At 42.9% G+C, this 23,167-nt stretch overlaps 2 long non-coding RNA genes across 2 annotated transcripts; both read left to right on the forward strand.

Moving 5' to 3' along the window:
• The first annotated feature begins 7,092 nt into the window (after nt 1–7,092).
• Nucleotides 7,093–15,017, forward strand: LOC148044754 (uncharacterized). The gene is made up of 3 exons (XR_015697370.1): nt 7,093–7,566; nt 12,903–12,971; nt 14,947–15,017. It is a non-coding gene; the product is annotated as an uncharacterized LOC148044754 (long non-coding RNA).
• Nucleotides 15,018–17,730: 2,713 nt separating this feature from the next.
• LOC148044755 (uncharacterized) lies at nt 17,731–22,073 on the forward strand. Its single transcript, XR_015697371.1, has 3 exons — nt 17,731–17,802; nt 18,263–18,316; nt 22,037–22,073. It is a non-coding gene; the product is annotated as an uncharacterized LOC148044755 (long non-coding RNA).
• The last annotated feature ends 1,094 nt before the right edge of the window (nt 22,074–23,167 follow it).

The following is a 23,167-nucleotide window of genomic DNA, read 5'->3' on the forward strand; positions in this document are numbered from 1 at the left end:
ACTTTTAATTAATTGCCAGAGGGCTGTGTTCTTTTTTTAACAGAAAGCACTCACCTGTTCAGTACAAGGTATGCCACCTTCTTACAGGTGTGTTTTCCAGGGTTTACTTGATGAGCCGCAAGAATGTTATTTGCTAAATTAAGTTTGTGTTTGTTAAATAAAGATCTTTAACTTTTGGAGGTGACGTTTCTGGTTTCTCGTTAAAAGAACAGAATAACAGAGTTGGGAGGGACCTTGAAGGCCTTCTAGTCCAACCCCCTGCCTAGTCAGGAAATCCTACAACACTTCAGGTCAACTGGTTATCCAACATCTTCTTAAAAACTTCCAGTGTTGGAGCATTCACAACTTCTGGAGGCAAGTTGTTCCATTGATTTAATTCTAACTGTCAGGAAATTTCTCCTTAGTTCTAAGTTGCTTCTCTCCTTGATTAGTTTCCACCCATTGTTTATTGTCCTACCCTCAGGCGCTTTGGACAACAGCTTGACTCCCTCTTCTTTGTGGCAACCTAGGAGATATCGGAACACTACTATCATGTCTCCCCTAGTCCTCCTTTCTATTAAACTAGACATCCCCAGTTCCTGCAACCGTTCTTCATATGTTTTAGTCTCCAGTCCCCTAATCCTCTTTGTTGCTCTTCTCTGCACTCTTTCTAGAGTCTCCACATCTTTTCTACATCGTGGTGACCAAAGCTGAACGCCGTATTCCAAGTGTGGCCTTACCAAGGCATTATAAAGTGGTATTAACACTTCAGGTGATCTTCATTCCATCCCTCTGTTTATGCAGCCTAGAACTGTGTTGGCTTTTTTGGCAGCTGCTGCACACGGCTGGCTCCTATTTAAATGGTTGTCCACTAGGACTCCAAGATCCCTTTCATAGTTACTACTGTTGAGCAAGGTAACACCTGTACTGTACCTGTGCATTTTGTTTTTCTTGCCTAAATGTAGAACCTTACTCTTTTCACCATTGAATTTCATTTTGTTAGATAGTGCCCAATGTTCAAGTTTGTCAAGATCCTTCTGTATCTTAAGCCTGTCTTCTGGAATGTTGGCTATTCCTGCCAACTTGATAGGAATGGGAAAAGGAATTAATTAAATGGTCTTCCGTAGTTCTGTGTGTCATCACTCTGGAATAGGGACCCAGGGCATTAAGGAAAGAAATTAGCATACAGTAGTCCTCGAATTACAACCACAATTGAGCCCTAAAACTTCTGTTGCTAAGTGGGACAGTTGTTAAGCGAATTTTGCCTCATTTTACAACCTTTTGCCACAGTTGTTAAGTGAATCACAGTTATTAGGTTAGTTACCTGGTTTGTTAGGTGAATCTGGCTTCCCCGTTGACTCTGCTTGATTGAAGGTCGCAAAAGTGGATCACATGAACCCAGGATGCTTCAACGGTCGTAAGTATGAACCAGTTGCCAAATGCCTGAATTTTGAACAAATGACTATGGGGATGCTGCCACAGTCGTATGTGTGAAAACAGGCATAAGTTGCTTTTTCAAAGCTATTGTAACTTTGAACAGTCACTAAGTGGAACATTGTAAGTTGAGCAATGCCTATACCTGTATCTAACTATTCCCAGTGGTTCTTGGTGACTGGGGGCACAGCCTTAGCAATAGCAATAGCAGTTAGACTTATATACCGCTTCATAGGGCGTTCAGCCCTCTCTAAGCGGTTTACAGAGTCAGCATATCGCCCCCAACAATCTGGGTCCTCATTTTACCCACCTCGGAAGGATGGAAGGCTGAGTCAACCCTGAGCCGGTGAGATTTGAACCGCCGAACTGCAGCTAACAGTCACCTGAAGTAGCCTGCAGTGCTGCACTCTATCCACTACGTCACCTCGGCTCTGAAAACCGACTTCTGAAAACACAGGCAAGAAGCTTGTATTAACTAAATTCTTCTCTTGTATTGATAGCCTCCTATTAATCCTTATGGAGTTCCTATAAGAGATTGAGGGTGGTGTGATGTAGTGAGAAGGAATGGTAGTGTCAACTCATAAAGTTGCCATGGTGAGGAAAGGTGGGGGAGCGCATTCCACGCATACCTACGGCTAGAGTCGGATCTCAGATTACTACAGCAGGCTTGTGAGATGTGCACCTCATTGGAGAATGTGATTTATGACACAGACTGAGGGGAGGGAAGAAACGGGCAAAGTTCAGTCATAATTAAAATGAGGTCAGATCTGCCTGCAATAGGTTATTGCCGAAATGGTGTTCCTAATAAATGACTCGATTTCTTTTGAAACTTGGCTCAAGGCTCATGAATTAATTAGGGCATCTTTTGGAAACCTCACAGCTAGAACCTGAGGCGGAGTGAAAAGGGGACTTGGCCTAGAATCCCTACGGAACCACAAGAGAACTAAGTCCAATCCCTTTATGAGTGTCATTAGATACTCCAAAGAGGGGCATGGTGGCTCAGTGGCTAAGACACTGAGCTTGTCAATTAGAAAGGTTGGCAGGTTGGTGGTTCGAATCCCTAACACTGCATAACGAAGTGAGCTCCCGTTACTTGTCCCAGCTTCTGCCAACCTAGCAGTTCAAAAGCATGTAAAAGATACAAGTAGAAAAATAGGAACTACCTTTGGCGGGAAGGTAACAGCGTTCCGTGCGCCTTTAGCGTTTAGTCATGCCGGCCACATGACCATGGAAATGTCTTTGGAAAGCGCTGGCTCTTCGGCTTTGAAATGGAGATGAGCACCGCCCCCTAGAGTCCGGAACAACTAGCACATATGTGCGAGGGGAATCTTTACCTTTACCTAGATACTCCAAGCAGGTACCAATAATTGAGAAGATTCTTATGCATAGGCTTTTAGCAATAAATCAGCTTAATTGAACCTTTACAAATGGGCCTGGGTTTTTCACACCTGATAGGTAATAAAGGAATGAAGGAAATTTAATCAAGAGATGGAAACTAAATCTACTGGCGTTTTATCTCATAAACTTATCCCAGGTGCAGAGAAATCTGGAAAGAAGCATTTCAAATCACTGAACTGAGAAACTGTCTCTTCAATTAGCCTTCATGATGGGACCCTTTTCAAGGGTTGTTCTTAAGCATTGATTAGGCTGACGAAGGAACACTAGTCCATCAATGGTCCTTTTCTCAGTTTCATCCTGCTCAAAAAGATTATGGCAATAATAGGGGAATAATTATGGGGCAACAGGAGGGGGTCTGTCGTTGATCTGAGCAGAAAGGATTAATGGGCTCATTTTACATCTTTAAACCTTCCATGGTTCAGATAATAATCACAGCATGTATTGAGTAAAGGGCTCCTTGAAACAAATCACCCTTACTAAAGGAAGATCAATTAATTATCAGCCATTATCTGGCACGCTTTGTGGAGTTCTTCATCATGAATTATGTGATATTTACCCTCACGTAACTAGTTATCACACAGCGTGGCGGTGGCTGAGTGGCTAAGACGCTGAGCTTGTCGATCAGAAAGGTCGGCAGTTCAAATCCCTAATCCTTCTCTCCTTCCTCTCCCCTTGACTTACAACAGTTCATATAACGACTGTTCGAAGTTACAACAGCACGGAAAAAGACAGCTATAGACTCTAGATCCTCTGTTTCCTTCCCACTTTAGTTCTAGATAGGATGATATTTCATCAGACAGAGTGTATTCTGATCGAGGCTTCCCAAGAGCATGAAACAAACTCCTGGTCCCAACAAAAAACCCTTTTATTAATTTACTCTGAATTCTGCTCATTCACATCCAGCAAAGTCTTTCCATGGACGATTTACAGTCACAGACCTTATCTGGCTTGGAGAGCTGCCAGGCCGATATCTGCAAAACTCGGCAAGGAGTCTCGGAGAGTCACGATCCAATGAAGTGAACTAATGGTCTCCTGCAAACTCCACTCCCCTTTTGCTTCGCTTTTATTTCCTTTGGGAAGGGCCATTCATTGTCCATCTGTGGCCTTACTCCCAAGTCGACCCCTGTTCTTTAGCTGTTCCCTTCGTCTGACAACTCTGTGCATGTGCACACTGGGAACAGGCTCCAGCTGTTCGTCTGCCTCACTAATGTCTGACTCTGAAGGCAGCTGATAACTGGCATACGGCTCTGGCACCATCGCTACCTCCGACACAGAGCCCTCATCAGAGCCTTCCCCAGACTCTAGGACTGGCCCATGTTCCTCCCCAACCTCCTCACTGTCCAAATCTGCCCTCAGCTTTGCTGGCTACTAACAGCCACAACAGAGAGTAATTTAGTGGTCCTTCTGGATCCACAGCTCCTGTTGGAAGAGCACGTGGCAACTTTGCTTCCATTTTTGGATGTGGAGTCCCTTCTCACAGTCATAATCACTTCACAGCTGGATTACCGTAATGCGTTTTAGATGGAGCTGCCCTTGAAGACTCTGTGGTCCAGAATATGTTAGTTACAAGCACACCTCAATACAGCCATCAACCCTGCTATTTGGCAAGATCAGGTTACCACTTGACCTCTGAGTGCAAACTAAGGTTCCAGTGATCATCATACATGGTGCAAGACCTGAGTATTTACAAGATTGTCTTTCTCCAGTTGTTTCCATCCATCCGATAATATCTGGCAGGGTCCCATCATTAAACAACAACACCTTATAGGACCCAGGAGGTATCTCCTCTCTGTTTTTGTGTTTGATTCAATAAACCCAAAGAGGTTTATGCAGCTCCAACTTTCCTGCCTTTAGCAGTCATTCAGCAAAGATGGAAGAAAGCAATGTCATGAGAAAGCAATCAGAACCACTCCTGGAAAGTCTCAACAATAGTTTTATTGCTCAACTATTTTACAAGAATCTCATCAGACTGACTACATTCCTTTAGCAATGGCAAGGTAAGGATTCAAGGGGAGGGGAGGCTTTCTGCAATGCAAGGATTCTAAGCTTGTCTCTCTCTTGACGCCGCCTTCCAGTCTGTCTTGAGATTCCACCAGACGTGAAAGTAAAAGTTTCCCTTGTCCAGTCGTAACCGACTCTAGTGGGTGGTGTTCATCTCTGTTTCTTAGCCAAGGGAGCCAGCGTTGTCCAAAGACATTTCCATGGTCATGCGTCCACCGTGACAATACGCCGAAGAGCATGGAACGCTGTTATCTTCCCACCAAAGCATATTGCTCTACTATCTACTCGCATTTGCATTCTTCTGAACTGTTAGGTTTACAAGAACAGGAGCAATGGAATGGGAGCTCACCCTGTTGTGCAGCGGTCGGGTCTCAAACCTGGACTGTCAGCTTTTGAGTTGACAAGCTCAGCGTCTTTAATCACTAAGCCTTCGAGCCGCTTTGAGCTTCCACCACACCCTAATCTTCATCATCATCTAATAAAATGAAATTCAAGGGTGAAAAGAATAAGGTTCTACATTTAGGCAACAAAAATGAAATACACAGGTACAGTATAGGTGGTACCTTGCTCAATAGTAGTAACAGTGAGAGGGATCTTGGAGTCCTAGTGGACAACCATTTAAATAGCAGCCAGCCGTGTGCAGCAGCTGCCAAAAAAGCCAACACAGTTCTAGGCTGCATAAACAGAGGGATGGAATCAAGATCACGTGAAGTCTTAATACCACTATTAATACCACTTTATAATACCTTGGTAAGGCCACACTTGGAATCCTGCATTCAGTTTTGGTCGCCACGATGTAGAAAAGATGTGGAGACTCTAGAAAGAGTGCAGAGAAGAGCAACAATGAGGATTAGGGGACTGGAGACTAAAACATATGAAGAACAGTTGCAGGAACTGGGTATGTCTAGCTCTAGTTTAATAGAAAGAAGGACTAGGGGAGACATGATAGCAGTCTTCCAATATCTCAGGGGTTGCCACAAAGAAGAGGGAGTCAAACTATTTTCCAAGGCACCTGAGGGTAGAACAAGAAGCAATGGGTGGAAACTAATCAAGGAGAGAAGCAACTTAGAACTGAGGAGAAATTTCCTGAGAGTTAGAACAATCAATCAGTGGAACAGAAATTGCCTCCAGAAGTTGTGAATGCCCCAACACTGGAAGTCTTTAAGAAGATGTTGGATAGCCATTTGTCTGAAGTGGTATAGGGTTTCCTGCCTAGGCAGGGGGTTGGAGTAGAAGACCTCCAAGGTCCCTTCCAACTCTGCTATTGTATTATCATCATCATTTAACAACCCTATAATCCCTAGTGGGGTGGAGTCTGAGCAACTGAATGGAGCTAGCAGAGTGTTTTGAATGGCCTAATGCCCTTCCTGTTGCCAATGCGGAGTTTTTTTCAGCAGATATGTTCTCAGTGTGCTCAGAAAGAGAAATATCTGCCTCTACCTAGGATCGAACTCACAGCCTCCTGATTGTGAGGCGAGAGCTCACTCCTCTAGGCCACCGTTCATCCAACACACCCTAATACTTACATGAAATGGGCTGGGGAAAGCCACAAGGTCATTGGGCCTATCAGAATCTGTTGAGCGTCATATCCCATTTGTCAAAAAATTACCATCATCACCCGACCCCACCCCCACAAGAGACGTATCCACTATCCCTGTCTACCCATTTGGACAATTTATTCCTCATCCCTGCAAACCTCCAGACTACACGTGATGGGCTAGAGCAGGAGTCGGCAACTTTAAGCATTCAAAGAGCCATTTGGACTCACTTCCCATACAAAATAAAACACCAGGAGCTACAAAAGTCCCAACTAGAAGCCCCCCTTCAATTCTGGAGCTGATAGGAAGGCTGGTTCCTCCATCATAAGAGTCTCCTCCTAGCGTGGCATCCTTTTTCCTCTACCGGTCCTAACTGAAAGCCCTATCAATTGTGGAGCTGACTGGAAAATCCGCTCCTTGCCATAGAGTTGCCTCCTGGCGCGCCGTGCTCTCCCACCCCCACCCTCACACCCTGCAACCGAAAGGTCCTCTCAAAATGGTGGTGCCATCCAGCGACAGGGAGCCGCAACAGTGGGATGAATGAGCCGCATGCGGCTCCAGAGCCACAGTTTGCCGACCCCTGACCTAGAGAATATCCATGGATATTTTGGGGCCACCATTGACTGCTCTGATGGGCTGTTGTGTTCAGGGGATTCTCCAGACTGTAGCTTAATATTTGTGCAGAAAAGCCTAAAGAAAAATCAGGACATTTTGCAAAGGGGAAATAGGCTCTCTTGAGCAAATAGACGAGATACACCAGCTAAACCAAGCCTTTTTTGGGTGTACAATGGGGCCTCTCTTCCTGCCTCTCTCTAGCTGAAAGCACACAGCAGGCTCTAAGAAATCTTGAGCTGTGAATGCAATGCCTCATGTCCAACTTTACAGTTGGACCAGCCCTTCTGCCCCTCCTTCTTTCTCCCCCACCTTTCTGGAGAACCTGGGTGGTTTTTTTCCCCCTTTCCTCTCACTGAATGTTGCTCCTGGTTCACCCATCTGCCTCTCCTTGTCGTTCTGAAAAATCTAGAAGGAAGGTGGGTTTGTTCTGAAGCAAAAGGTGGATTGGATCAGCAGGGAAGGAGTTAATTAAGCTTTGAAGGAAGAAGAAGACTTCTCTTGTTTCCTTGGGACTGGAAGGAATTAAACAGCGACAACTATGGCTGGTTTATTTTTCCTTGGAATACTTTTATCTCAACTTTTAGCCATTACCTCTGCTCAGGTAAGAGTCCCTTTGGCTTTTGAAAGGCCAGTCCTTCAATCCTATAAAATTGGGGGCTAGATAGATTGCTATACTTATGGATCCAATAGCCTCCTTTAAAATAATTAATGATGATGCTGTCTTGCTATAGATAGATAGATAGATAGATAGATAGATAGATAGATAGATAGATAGATAGATAGATAGATAGATATAGATATAGATATAGATATAGATATAGATAGATAGGGAGGGAGGGAGGGAGGGAGGGAGGGAGGGAGGGAGGGAGAGAGAGAGAGAGCGAGAGAGAGAGAGAGAGAGTGAGAGAGCAGAATAACAGAATTGGAAGGGACCTTGGAGGTCTTCTAGTCCAACCCCCTGCTCAAGCAGGAAACCCCATACCATTTCAGACAAATGGTTGTCCAATCGCTTCTTAAAAGCCTCCAGTGTTGGAGAGCACAAAAGCTTCCAGAGTCAAGCTGTCCCACTGATTAATTGTTGTAACTGTCAGAAAGTTTCTCCTTAGTTCTAGATTGGTTCTCTCCTTGATTAGTTTCCTTCCATTGCTCCTTTTTCTGCCTTCAGATTCTTTAGAGAATAGGTTGACCCCCACTTCTTTGGGGCAGCCCCTTAGCTATTGGAACATTGCTATCATATCACCCCTACTCCTCCTTCTTTTCATGTGTGTATGTGTCTAAAGTTGCATACACCTCTAACATCTATTTTATTTTTATTTATTAATAAAAATTATATGGTCATCCAACTCACTCATGGGGACTCCAGGCAGCTTACAGAAATAAGATTAGTTCTGATAAGAATATTTGTAGCTCAGGGTTAAAATGTAGGGTCCTTGGTGCCCTCTGATCTTCATTGTTTTCCTGCAGATGTTTTATTACCAAACTAGGTAACAACATCAGTGCCTTATTTGATGATGTTATTTAGTTTGATCATGAAACTTCTGCAGGAAACAAGAAGGCACCAAGGACCCCTCATAAAATTAGTTACACAACTAATTGGCACTGGGAACTTCTAATGATTTACTCAAGATCCATTTTCTGGTGACAACCTCCACAAAATTAAGACAATAAATATTATCCTAAATGTTGGTCTCCAGCTACTTAAAACCAAATTCCATGCAGAAATGGGTGATATTTGTTTTAATTTTTTAAATAATTTAATAATTTAAATAATAACAATAACAACAACAATAATAATAAATTTGTGACACATCTTTAAATGTTCCCTTGACTGAGTTTCATGCTTAATGAATAAAATTATTATTATTAATAATAATAATAATAATAATAATAATAATAATAATAATAATAATAATAATAATAAAAAATAATGTTGGGATTTTGTTTAGAAAAACTAAAGAAAAGTTTCACTTGTGCAATTAATCTTTATCATCCCCGTGTATGCCCTGAACTTTTCATAGAGGAACAGATAAATGGGGCTATTTTTCTAAGCCAATTTCATAATTGAGAACTTTTAAGAGTAAAAATGGACTAGTTTTACTGAGCTGGACTTCCAAACCACATCAGGAGCAGATAATAGAAGGTTTTAAGTCACAGGCCCTGTCACCGAGTAGCCAAACTGTAGTTAAAATATTTGCAATTTCCTTTTTCCTTCTTTAGTAAAAAAATAGGATTATTATTTTTAAAGCAAAAAGTTTGGGGGGGGGGGGAAATGCTTCAGGTGGAAGGATTAAGTTTCACAAAGTACAAAATCTCCTCAGTTCTGTATTTTCAGTGGCATTCACAATTAAGTTTAGCCCTCTACTTGCAGTGCATTTGAGGCAAATATAAGAAGGGATTTATCCTGTTAAAAAGTCTATTTTTAAAAAGAACCCTAAAACAGGTTAATGTGACTGAATAATGGGAAAAAAATATCCCTTTCTTAATTAGCAAATCAAATTGCACAGGGGTGTTTTTGGCAGTCAAATTCAGAAACCTGGTATTGCCTCTCCTTAGATGTGAGCACATCTTGCTATACAATGAAACCTTTGTCGGTCCAAATTGGTTGAAAGTTTCTTTCTGGGACCAAGGTTTTTTTTCCCCTACATAAAGAAACCTTTATAGCATCTTTTTTTCCCCCTGCATACCTAGAGCTGAAAATAAAACACTGCTGGAATTTAGAAAGCGGTGCCATCAAACTGAACTGATGTTGCTCTCTCCACTCTTTGAAAGAGCTTTATAGCTCCCGCTGCCTTAAGAAAGTTTAAAACATTTTCAAAGATCCATCTCATCCTGGGCGTCCTTTTTTTTAACTATTACCATCTGGCAGACGGTACAGGGCAATAAAAACAAGGACAAATAGGCTGAAAAACAGCTTCCATCCCAGGGCAGTAACTATATTGAATTCTATGGCACAGTGCAATATTAATGCAATATTGGGTTTTGCATTTCAATTATATAGCATGTGAAGGATGTGTCTGTGCTTTTACTTTATAGTTATAATGTACACTGAAGGTGACATTTAATTTCATTGTACGATGTGCAATGACAATAAATTAAACTGAACTAAACTGTGACATTCATTGGGAATTAAAGATATGCCTGTACCCACAACCCTGTTATAAAGTTGTCCACTACTCTTGCCTCCCAATGTTGTGGGTGCCCCAACACTGGAGTGTTTTAAGAAGAGATTGGATAACAATTTTGTCTGAAATGGTATATACCAGGTTTCCTGCTTGAGCAGGGGGTTGGATTAGAAGACCTCCAAGGTCCCTTCCAACTCTGATATTCTGTGATTATTCTATTATTCTAATTTGAAGGCTATCATAGCTTGCTTAACCTGGTTCCTGAATTAACCTATTTTGGGAGGTGTCACAACAGAACCAGGTCATAAATGAATCAAATGGCCATACATAAAACCCCACCCCAAAATCTAATGCAAGTTGAAACAAACCAAGATTAACAAGATGAGTGAATGCACATCTATACAACTTTAGTGATCTAATTAAGTGCAAACCTGTTGTGGCCCAGCAGGAGCCGTTGGAGCTGCCACCAGACTCCGACAGCAAGGGGTCCTCTGAGTCGGCTCTAGAGGATGTGGAGGACCCTGGACAGGGTTCCAACTCCAAGCAGGGCGCAGAGAGGCTGGTTGGCCACCAGGAGGCACCTGAGCCTCGGACCAGTGGGGAGGAGACAAGGGAGAGTGATCCGGACGTCAATAGTGAGTTGTTCCTGGATGCACGGCATCGAAGAGCTAATAGGCATCAGGAACAGTTGCGCAGTTACAGGAGGTAATTGCACTCAGCTGGTGGTCATTAGGCTCCTCTCCAGACTATAAATAGCAATAGCAATAGCAATAGCAGTAGACTTATATACCACTTCATAGGCCTTTCAGGCCTCTCTAAGCGGTTTACAGAGAGTCAGCATATTGCCCCCAACAATCTGGGTCCTCATTTTACCCACCTCGGAAGGATGGAAGGCTGAGTCAACCCTGAGCCGGTGAGATTTGAACCGCTGAACTGCTTATCTAGCAGTAGCCTGCAGTGCTGCATTTAACCACTGCGCCACCTTGGCTCTTAACTTGGCTAAAAAGACTACTTGTGCACACGCCCCTCTTTGCAGAAGTCAATACAGGATCGAATGTCGGAGAACATTGTTATGAGCTTGGCAGGCTGGATTGCTGCCAAACCTTATCTGTGGTTATTGCTGCCCAAGCTTGTCTGTGCTGGTTTGCTGCCAAGGACCTGTCTGTCTGTTAATTAAATGCCGTAACTTATCTGTGACTCGGAGTGTGCTTTGGTGTGGAACGAGGTGGGTCAGAACAAAACCCATTTTTAAATAGCAATTGCGCTTATATATACCGCTTCACGGTGCTTTACAGCCCTCTCTAAGCGGTTTACAGCATATTGCCCCCAACAATCTGGGTCCTCAAAGCACTCCAAATAGTGCTTTCTCTGCCTGCCCCCAAAGTAACAGCATTAGAAGGGACCTTTGGAGGTCTTCTAGTCCAATCCCTGCTCAAGCAGGAGGCCCTGACTCACTCCAGACAATGGCGGCCCGATCTCCTCTTAAACCCCTCCAGTGGTAGAGCACCCACAATTTCTGGAGGCAAGCCCATGGTTAATTGTTCTCGTCATTTGAACCGTTAAATATTGTTCCGTTTATAGGGTGTGGAAAACTGAGCCTTGTTTCCCTAGCAGATAATTTTTAAAAAGTTTAAATGATTGGAGTTTCAGAGTGGTAAGCCTTTGCTGCTTGATTCTGCTTTTGCTCTCTTGAGTAAGGTGGTCCCAACTTCTTAGCTGGACGTTGGGGAAAATGAGCTTCAAAACTTGTTGGAGTTTATGGTCTGCTGGGGGTTCGCAGTGATTTGGGAGAACCTTTAGCTAAGATTCTGTGCAGAATCCCATTCCTGGCTGGCCCCGCCCCGTCCACCCCTCCCAGAAGTCCCCACGCAACCTGTTTTGGGTGCAGATAAGTGCAGGGCGCACACGGAGGTTCTGGGAGGGCAAAAACGGGGCCTATTGGAAGACCCATTTCCAGCCTCCAGAGGGCCTCCGGAGCCTGGGGAGGCCGTTTTCACCGGTTCTACCACAAAACCGCGGACGACAAAATTGCGGTCGACGAAAGCGCGTATGTGACGTCATCACAGCGCGACGAAAAAGATCGAAAAAGATCGAAAAATGTAAAAATAAAGCTAAAACCTTCCCCTAACCCCCCAAACCTAACCCTAAACCTAACCCTAAACCTAACCCTTAACCTAACCCTAAACCTAACCCTTAACGTAACGAAAAACCTAACGCTAACCCTTAACCTAACGCTAAACGTAACGCTAACGCTCTAACCCTAACCCTAACCCTAACCCTTAACCTAACCCTAACCCTTAACCTAACCCTTACCTTTATGTGAATCGGCTTGCTGTAATTTAATTTTTATTTCAATTTTTCGATCTTTTTCGTCGTGTTGTGATGACGTCACATACGCGATTTCGTCGACCGCACTTTTGTGGAACGCGCTTTTGACGGGTCACGGTTTTCACCCTCCCAAAGGCTCGGAAAAAAACTCCGGAACCCGGGGAGGGCAAAAATGACCCACCCACCCCTGGCCACATCCGCTATGGCCACTGGACAGAGCACTCCTTGCTAAAATTTTTGAAGCCCACCCTTAGAGAGGGCTATAAAGCCCTGTGAAGCGGTATATAAGTCTAAGTTTGCTATTGCTATTTGAAGCAGTAGAGAGCTCCAAAGAAGAAAACCCAGTTCACCAGAGGGAGGGAGAATGGGTAGCAATGAATTTCACTTCCTATTGGGATTCTAAGAGTCTGAATACTTTGCGTTGTCATGCGCTGCTTTCAAGCGGTAACTTTCTTCTGATGTGAGGCTTCAATTTTCCTCCCTCCAGAGGCCAGGAGCACGAGGCTTGCCGGGACCGCGAGGGCCTCCTGGGTCACCTGGCAAGGATGGCATTGATGTAAGTATCAAGGCGGCCAGAGTTATAGTTCAGGCTGGAACCTGAATGGGGGGCAGATTGCAGCAGGGGTGATCGAGAAATATCATTTTATGTCATTTTATTCTATTTTTCCTATTTATGCATTAGATTATTGCATTTTATCTAACTCTTGTATTTTACCCCACCTTCGTTTTAAATTGTTTCTTTAAATTTTATTGGTAATATGTTTTTGAATCTGTACATTGATACGGCCTATAGGAATGATGGCTAACCTTTTGTTAACCCTTGTGTGCCCAAATTGCGCGCGCACATGCATTAGTGTGCGCATGCCCAAACCCACATTGCAATGTGCTCCGCCCCTTGAGCATGCACACACAACTCCCCTGCACTCCCCTCGCCCCCTGAGCATGTGCATGACCCCCCGCAACACCCCTCCTCATGTGCAGGACCACCTGTGCTTCATTTTGGGCCTAGCAGGCCTCCCTGAAGCCTCCTCAGACCAAAAATAGGACCGGGGGGGGGGCGCACCACATATCCCTGTGCCCTGTTTTGGGCCTAGCAGGACTCCCTGAAGCCTCCTGAAACAAAAAACGGGGCACAGGGAACACACCACCTTCCTGCCCCCGCCTATGCATATCACTCCCCCCGTGCATGCGCACATGAAACCCCCCTGCCCCTGCGCATGCTCACATAACCCGGCCTGCCCCCAGTGCATGCACACATGACCCCCCCATGTATGCACACATGACCCTACCTGGCCCTGCGCATGCACATATAACCCGGCCTGCCCCCTGTGCATGCACACATGACCCCCCGCACATGTGTGCAAAACTCCCCCCCTTGTGTGCTAACCCCCACCCTTCCCCGCACAGAGACCCAAAAAAATCAGCTGGTCGGTGAGAGGCCCATGTGCATGCGCAATGAAGCTGAGATGGGCGACAGCTCACTTGGTCGCAGAGGAGGCTCCGCATGCCACCTTTGGCACACGTGACATAGGTACGCCATCATGGGCCTATAGGCTAATCAATCAATCTATCAATCAATCAATATAAATAAGTCCACACTAGAAGGAGAAAGGGATAGAAGGTTACTGTGGTCAACTCCTGAATGGTTGATTTTATGAAGTTCTGTGTAGACTAGAATCTTTCCTTTCGCCTTTATGAGATTACCTCAGTCTATCTTTCTTGAGGAGGCACCAAGAAAAGTCAATTGAAGCTTCTTCCTCAGGAAAAATAAAAAATACAAAGGCCACAATTGCTTCTCTGGGACAAATCCAAGCCCCGATTCAGTTCAATTAAGGCAAAACAGTAGCTTAATCACGAATTACTAAGACGACTGCTTTAATAAATGCTTCGTTAGAAAAGGCTGGTTTCACCCTGTGATCAACATTAACGTGAATTAATGAAATGTTAGGAAATCTGGCATCCATCAAGTTTTGGTAACCCTGTGGGACGGGGAGTGGGGGGGGAATCACAGGAATATGTTTTCACGAATAATTTATTCCAGCAAAACAACACACCACACTTTGGAGAAAATAATTATTTTCTGTTATTTTAAAATGGGTCCACCTCAACATAACAGAGATACAGATTAACAGGGTTGGAAGGGACCTTGTAGGTCATCTAGTCCAACCCCCCAAGCAGGAGACCCTACACCATTTCTGACAGATGGCAATCCAGTCTCTTCTTGAAAGCTTCCAGTGATGGAGCTCCGACAACGTCTGAAGGCAACTTCTGTTCCGTTGGTTGATTGTTCTCACTGTCAGAAAATGTCTCTTTATTTCCAGATTGAATCTCTCTCCTTGGTCAGTTTCCATCCATTATTCCTTGTCTGCCCCTCGGGTGCTTTGGAAAATAGCTCGACCCCCTCCTCTCCATGGCAGCCCCTCAAATATTTGAAGACTGCTATCATGTCTCCCCTCTTCACTAGACTAGTCCTGCCTAGTTCTTGCAACTGTTCGTTGTTAATGCTGCTCTCTTTTTCCTTATCTGTTTAGGGAGAACCTGGGCCCCCAGGCTTACCAGGGCCACCAGTAAGTATTATTCTCTTGGGACAATATTATTTTGTTGGAACAACCTTTTTTTTTGAAAAAGTTTTATTATTTTAATTAAACAAAAACACACACACAAAAAAGAATCATCTTTCGTTACATCTTGTAGAAAGCGTGTCGATTGGTTACAAATACATTTATTTTGTGCGTTTCTTCCACAATCCTTACATAAACTTCATTCAAATTGAGTTGCACATTTTAAATCAAAAAAGAAAATTTATGTATTTTACTATCCCTGTACCACCATTCACATTTAATTACAGTTATTTAAACATGTTTTTATCTAAAGACCCAACCACCTACTGGCATTCATTCGCAGTTTCAATAAACCTCCAATAACATTACACCTTTATGACATATTCTGAAACAAATTCAGTTAGTAAGATATCTAAACAATCTTCAAGACATAGGTAGAAATAAATTTTGGTAGGAAGGAGACACAACTATGGAAACAAAAAAGACTGCAAGGAAACCTACTAAATATCTGGGCAGCTTTTGAGATGAGGGAACATCTCCAGACCATTTTCCATTACGTCATTAGTACTTCTGAAGGAAGAAAGAGAGTTAAACCTAGAGAAGCTTTAAGCTGGAGAGGTATGGGGATGAATGAGAAGGTAACCAGACATTTGACCCTGCAGCCCACATACCAGTTGGTAATTCACTTATTAAAGCTGGGTATTCCATCATCATGTTGTTACAGGTTCTGTGTATATTGACAGAATAACAGTTGGAAGGGACCTTGGAGGTCTTCTAGTCCAACCCCCTGCTCCAGCAGGAAACCCTATACCAGTTGTTAAGTAAGTTCCCCGTTGGAAGACCGAGTACGTTCAGCGAAGCGTTGTGAGAGTTGTGTTGGAGAACACACAAACCAGCATACAGAGACAATGCAGTTTAAATGGCTTTTACTTTTGTGGAAATAGAGGTATCAGAGTCCATCAAACAGTCCAAGTCATACACGGATAAGACAGTCAGTCATCAATGTCTTTCAAGAGCGGAGGTGGCGCAGTGGTTAAATGCAGCACTGCAGGCTACTTCAGCTGACTGCAGTTCTGCAGTTCGGCTGTTCAAATCTCACCAGCTCAGGGTTGACTCAGCCTTCCATCCTTCCGAGGTGGGTAAAATGAGGACCCGGATTGTTGTTGGGGGCAATATGCTGACTCTGTAAACCACCTAGAGAGGGCTGAAAGCCCTATGAAGCGGTATATAAGTCTAACTGCTATTGCTATTGCTAGTTAAGGGATAATCCAAATTACATAGTCCAGTATCATATAATCAGTCCGGTACACAAAGTTTGCTAACAGTTGCAAAACTTACAATAGCTCACGGCGCTTTCTAACAGCCAGCTTCCAAAACACTCAGATCAGATCAGCCCAGCATCTAACGAACAGAGAGCTAACAGTCACTCTGGCTCCCTCTTATGGCCGATTGAGGAAAACAGCAACCAATCACATTTTACAGTATGATTTAAAGAAACAGGTACAGCATTGCTATATGATTTATATATTGCCAACCCAACCGTTAGAATTATATTTCTAACTCCAGTGATGGCTAACTTTTTTGTTTTCATGTGCCAAAAGCGTGAGCGTGTGTGCGACAGGGCGGATGTGTATGCCCAAACCCATAATGCAATGCACACGTGTACCTCCCATGCACCTGCCCACCTGTGCATGCGCATGCAACCCCCCTCCCCCCGGTGCCTCATTTTGGGCCTAGCAGGCCTCCCTGAAGCCTCCAGTGATGGAGCACCCACAACTTCTGAAGGCAAACCGATCCACTGATCAATTGTTCTTATTGTCAGGAAATTCCTCCTTAGTTCTAGGTTGGTTTTCTCTCCTTGATTAGTTTCCAGCTGTTGCTTCTTGTTCTACCATCAGGTGCTATGGAGAATAGGTTGACCCCTCTCTACTGTGTGGCAGCCCCTCAAATGTTAAAGTCTGCTATCATGCCAACTTTGTCTTCCTCTTCCTTAGAAGAGACATGCCGAGCTCCCTCAATCAATCAACCAACTTATCGTTTAGCTTTAGATTCCTACTATCTTTGTTGCTCTTCTCTGCACTCTTGTCAATTCTGAAGTGAATCTGGCTGAAGCCATATTGGAGGTTTCAGGCTTGCTACACAGCAGTGGGAGGGGGGGGAATAGTTAGATGGGGTTTTGTAGCCAAAGCAATAATTTTTTTGCTGTGGGAGCCAAGGACATTCTCACAGGTGTCTAGCCAGAGGAGGAGTCAGTAACCCAGCAACCAGCCGGCACCTGGATTGGACAGCGCAACCAGTGACTTGAGGGGAAACTTTTACTTTTACTTAGGTGAAAGCCGCGGGAAATATCAGAGTCGGCTTTCACCAGTTTGGGCCAATATGATGTTCAAAATAAACTATTCTTTGAGGTGCTCAAGTGCACCTCAGAGTTTGTTTTCTATGGGTGCATTAAAGAGGTGGGTTCCTACCAGTTCGCACCTATTCGGTAGAACCGGTTCGTCAAATCTACCGAACCGGTTAGAAGAGGTTCCACCAGTGGACCCGGAAAGCAGGCCACACCTACAGAAGAGGTTCCAAAAATTTTTGAAACCAACCACTGGTGCATTATTTGGAGCCCTGTCACCCTCTTTCTAGAGTCTCAACACCTTTTTTATATCAGGGTGACCAAAACTGGACACAGTATTCCAAGGGTGGGCTTACGCCTTATGACCTGGTACTAATATTAACAGCGCTTGTCTATTTACCTGGTTTCAGGGACTCAAAGGATCACGAGGAAAGAATGGGAAGAAAGGAGATGCTGGTTTGCCAGGCCTTCCTGGAGTAGATGTAAGTATTCAAGCTTCCTGTGTTTTCATTGTCTTCTCTTCCCGTCACCCACGGGGAGATAAATTTCTTTACCCAGTGGAGTGTTTATTGTCTCCGGATCAAAAAAATTCTTTGGCCCCTGATCAGTGCCAAACAAACACTTTGCCAAGTTTTCAATCTGACTTCGACCGTTAAGAGTTTCTTGTTGGTCTTCCATCCAAACATAAAACATGGTCACACTTTTGGCTTAAGGAGAATGATCGTTCTTTTGTTTTCAATTTTCTCCCGATTCCCATTCTCTCTAATACAGGGGTGTCCAAACTTGGGAACTTTTAAGACTTGTGGACTTCAACTCCCAGAATGCTGGCTGGGGAATTCTGGGAGTTGAAGTCCACAAGTCTTAAAGTTCCCAAGTTTGGACACCCCTGCTCTAATACATTCCTAGTATTCTTTCTAATATCTTCTTCTCGTTCATTCTCAGGGTTTAACAGGCTTGGATGGCCCGCCTGGACCAATGGGGTCTCCAGGAGACCGAGTAAGTAATCGTTTTATTGGTACTGAAGCTTCATTATTTGTGCAGCTCTTCAACTAAGGATGAGTTATCCCAAGTTGTGTCCAGCATGGACTTTTTGAAACACGTTGCTGTTATTATTAAGATACGAAACAAGATTTTTTCAAACTTGACATGTGTTCACTTCAACTCCCAGCATTCCCTATGTCTGCATGCTGGCTAGGAAATTGTAATTCACACATGCTGACTGGAGAATTCTGGGAGTCGAAGTTCACCCATGCAGTCTAGGGAATTCTAGGAGTTGAAGTACACACATGCTGACTGGAGAATTCTGGGAGATGAAGTATACACAGATTATCTGGGGAATTCTGGGAGTTAAAGTTCACACATGCTGACTGGAGAATTCTGGGAGTTGATGTTCACACATGCTGGTGTGGAATTCTGGGTGTTGAAGAATATACAGGCTGGGTGGGGAATTCTGGGAGTCAAAGTTCTGGAGTTGAGGTACACAGGCTGGCTGTGGAATTCTGGGAGTTGAAGTTCACACATGCTGACTGGAGAATTCTGGGAGTTGAAATTCACACATGCTGACTGGAGAATTCTGGGTGTTGAAGAATACACAGACTGGCTGGGGGATTCTGGGAGTTAAAGTTCACACAGGCTATCTGGGGAATTCTGGGAGTTGAAGTTCACATATGCTGACTGAAAAATTCTGGGGCAATTTGGAGAATTAAAGTTCACACATCTTAAAGATGCCAACTTTTAAAAATACTTGTGTGAAGGAACTTGTTTTTTTTTTTAATTTAATTGACAGTTCCCCCAATATCTCCTAATAGGATTTTCATTGGGAAAGATTGAACTTTAATTAAATTTCTGCAAATTAGGGGACTGAGCTGAGAAAGGGTTAGGATTGGGTGGATGACTTCTTATGAGAACTGACAGCCGTGTTTAACAACTTTCCAGTTAGAAAGTGAAATGTTCTCCTCCAGAAGCTATTACAAAGGAAAGCAACACACACAATTATTTTCTAGCCAGACAAAGTCATGGGGGAAATAGACTGGCAAAGCATAAAGCAATCTTTAAAAAAATGAACCTGGCATTTCTGAATTTTTAAAAACTTTTTAAAAATTGCAGCCTGATTTTTGAAGGCAGGTGGGAGCTAATTACAATTTTTTGCCTGCTGTACATGCACTTCTACATAAAAGGTCAGCTTTAATAGACAATAAAAAATATTGATAGTCTTGAGCACAATCTATCTATGTATTATGTACTGAAAAACCGGTATATATGTATGTCATTAGTCTGAACATCTATCTATCTATCTATCTATCTATCTATCTATCTATCTATCTATCTATCTATCTATCTATCTATCTCTATCTCTATATCTATCTATCTATCTATCTATCTATCTATCTATCTATCTATCTATCTATCTATCTATCTATAAATGGCTGTGTGTGTGTGTGTGTGTGTGTGTGTGTGTTCCAGCATAACTCTGGAACACCTCAAGCAATTTCAACCAAACTTAGTATACAGATGACTTACTCTCTGGAAACAAATACTGTGTGGGTAAGACACCCCTAAAACCCCGCGGACTGTGTGTTCTGTTAAGATACAGCCTGTTGTGCCTTAAAATGACTTCTACTGTACTGCCGTAAAAAAGCTTCTACTGTGCTGCACAGTGGAGTTGCCCTGGTAATGCCTTCACAGTACTCCACAAAGGGGCTCCCTCTGGTAAGGGGGAAAATCCAGCATTAGAAATTAAGTCAATACCAGGGCAACGCCAGGTTATCGGCTAGTGCTAAATAAATGCCAGCCTACTGCTGTGCAAATAAAATGGCAATACCTATTGCAAGACTAGTAAAAACATTGCTCATCTTAAACTACAGGCTAAATTAATGTCAAACGTCTGCTATCCAAATTGAATGGCATTGAATTAAACTGAACTGAATTAGATTGAATACTAGTATGATTAGTCCAAGTATGATTAGACCCATAAGGAATTTGACTTTTTTTTAGTTGTTTTCGTTCAGCCCCCAAGATTCAAGACAGTCTTGCACTCTTCTCTGCCCCCAGCGCACTCTTAAAGGCTTTAATTTTAGCAAAATTGAATGGACTTTGACAGCTATTCAAGTGCCCAATTAAAGGCAAGCATGTCGACATGCTCTCCCAAGTTGAAATGCAGACTCTGAGAATTTGGTCAGGTGGAAAGGAAAGGAAGAAAAATACCTGGCGATACGGCAGAAGGGGGAGGAAGCAAGGAAAATTACACTAAATGTGAAATGTGAAAAATCACTTGAAGTGGAAAAGAAGGTGGCTTCAGTGGTGCAGACAGTGGTTTTATCAATTCAGTCTGAACGGGAGAAATCAGTCAGTTATAATTTAGGCATTCCTCATATGCACAAACACAAGCTTCTTTTGATCCTATTTCATAGCATTTTCTTCCATTAATCCTCCTTCCTTCCTTCCTTCCTTCCTTCCTTCCTTCCTTCCTTCCTTCCTTCCTTCCTTTTTCTTCCTTTTTCTTTCTTCTTTCTTTCCTTCCTTCCTCCTTTCCTTTTTCTTTCTTCTTTCTTTCTTTCCTTCCTTCCTCCTTTCCTTTTTCTTTCTTCTTTTTTTCCTTTCTTTCTTTCTTTATTTTCTTCCTTCCTTTCTTCTTTCTTTTCTTTCTTTCTTTTTCCTTTCTTTCTTTTTTCTTTCCTTCCTTCCTTTTTCTTTCTTTTTTCTTTCTTTCCTTCCTTTCTTCCTTCCTTCCTTTTTCTTTCTTTCTTTCCTTGCTTCCTTTCTTTTTTCTTTTCTTCCTCCCTTTCTTCTTTTCTCTTTCCTTCCTTCCTTCCTTCCTTTTTCTTTCTGTCTTCTTTCTTTCTTTCTTTTTTCCTTCCTTTTTTCCTTCCTTCCTTTTTCTTTCTTTCCTTGCTTTCTTTCTTTTCTTCCTTCCTTTCTTCTTTTTTCCTTTCTTTCTTTTTCCTTTCTTTTTTCCTTCCTTCCTTTTTCTTTCTTCTTTCTTTCTTTTTTCTTTCCTTCCTTTCTTTCTTCCTTCCTTTTTCTTTCTTCTTTCTTTCCTTCCTTCCTTCCTTCCTTCCTTCCTTCCTTTCTCTTTCCTACATTTAGTGCTGCCCATCATACCACAGGGTAAGTCTGGGTGGCTTACAATCCTAAAAGATAAAAACAATATAAGCCAAAAGACGATGCATCTGCTGGTGAAACATAGGCACTAACCTCACCGTTGATACAAAATCTATGAGTGGCACAAAGAGCCATGGAAAGATACATGCATTACAAGGCAAGCTAGAAAGACCTGTGCATGGATTGGAGAACAAACGAAAGTATACAATATCATCGAGAGAATAGAAGAACTGAAAGGGAAACAGGCTGGTCCCATAGCAAGAAGCACTGGTGGCAGGTGGACTAAGGCAGGCAGTCGTACAATGGATCCCACTTGATAAAAACCGTCCATGAAAGAGACCTAAAACAAGATGGATGGATGATATCAGCAAGTATGGTGGGACCAATTGGCAAAAGAACGCTCATGGCCATCTTGGTTGAAAACATGCAGAAGAGGCCTTCATCCTGCAGCCGATAGGCAATGGCTGGAATGATTGCAGCCCAGTGGAAAGATGGGGAGGGTGTGTATTTTTTCTCTCTTAATCTGTCCTACTTTTCTTCCAAGAGCCAAGAGATTCTTATTGTATCAGCATTTTTAAGATGGAGAGTACTAATTTTTGTGTTTTGTCCACCTAGGGAAGTGTAGGAGCAGCGGGAGCTGTTGGGCCAGCGGTAAGTGAAGAGATCCATGTCTATTTCTCCCATTAAGCAATCTAGCAAAAAACATTACATGGGAAAATCCCATTGTGGTAAAAATCCACTTAGGGTTAAGGGTAGAGTAGAGTAGAGTAGAGTAGAGTAGAGTAGAGTAGAGTAGAGTAGAGTAGAGTAGAGTAGAGTAGAGTAGAGTAGAGTAGAGTAGAATAGAACAGAATAGAATAGAATAGAATAGAATAGAACAGAAAGTATAAAGTAGAAAATAGAATAGAAAATAGAATAGAATAACAGATTTGGAAGGGACCTTGGAGGTCTTCTAGTCCAACCCACTGCTCAGGTAGGAAACCCTATACATTTCAGACAAATGGTTGTCTAATCTTTTCTTTAAAACTTCCAGTGTTGGAGAATTCACAACTTCTAGAGGCAACCCGTTCCACTGGTTAATTGTTCTGACTGTCAGGAAATTTCTCCTTAATTCTAGGTTGGTTCTCTTCTTGATTAGTTTCCATCCATTGCTTCTTACGACCTAGAACTAAGAAGAAATTTCCTGACAGTTAGAAGAATTAATCAGTGGAACAGAAATTGCCTCCAGAAGTTGTGAATGCTCCAACACTGGAAGTTCTTAAGAAGGGATTGAACAACCATTTGTCTGAAGTGGTGTAGGGTTTCCTGTCTAAGCAGCGGGTTGGACTAGAAGACCTCCAAGGTCCCTTCCAACTCTGTTATTCTATTCTATTAGTCCTGAATATTAGCCAAAAAACTGTGATAAAGATTTATCACGAATCTTTAGTTTTTGCAGAAAAAGAGAGTTTAGTTCTCCACTAAACTCAAACAGGTATTTTGGCTCTATCAACTAATCAAATCTTTAAAACATTAAAAACAGGGTATAAATATTAAAAAGAGGCAAGGATGATGAAAACGTAATGTTAAAAGTTAATTAAAAGGTGGGAGGGAGGATTTTCTGAACTCTAAGTAGCCCCATAATCATTTCAGTTTCCCATGTATGCATTTTTCTATCCCTTTGCCAAAAAACCCTCTATATTTATATTATGGGAATATGAAATGTTTGTATCCAGTTGTCTATTTTGACATACAGGTAGTCCTCGAGTT

Source organism: Thamnophis sirtalis, unplaced genomic scaffold (assembly GCF_051295495.1).
Source record: "Thamnophis sirtalis isolate CommonGarterSnake01/CBP01778 unplaced genomic scaffold, rThaSir2_p1.2 scaffold_7, whole genome shotgun sequence".
Classification (NCBI taxonomy): Eukaryota; Metazoa; Chordata; class Lepidosauria; order Squamata; family Natricidae; genus Thamnophis; species Thamnophis sirtalis.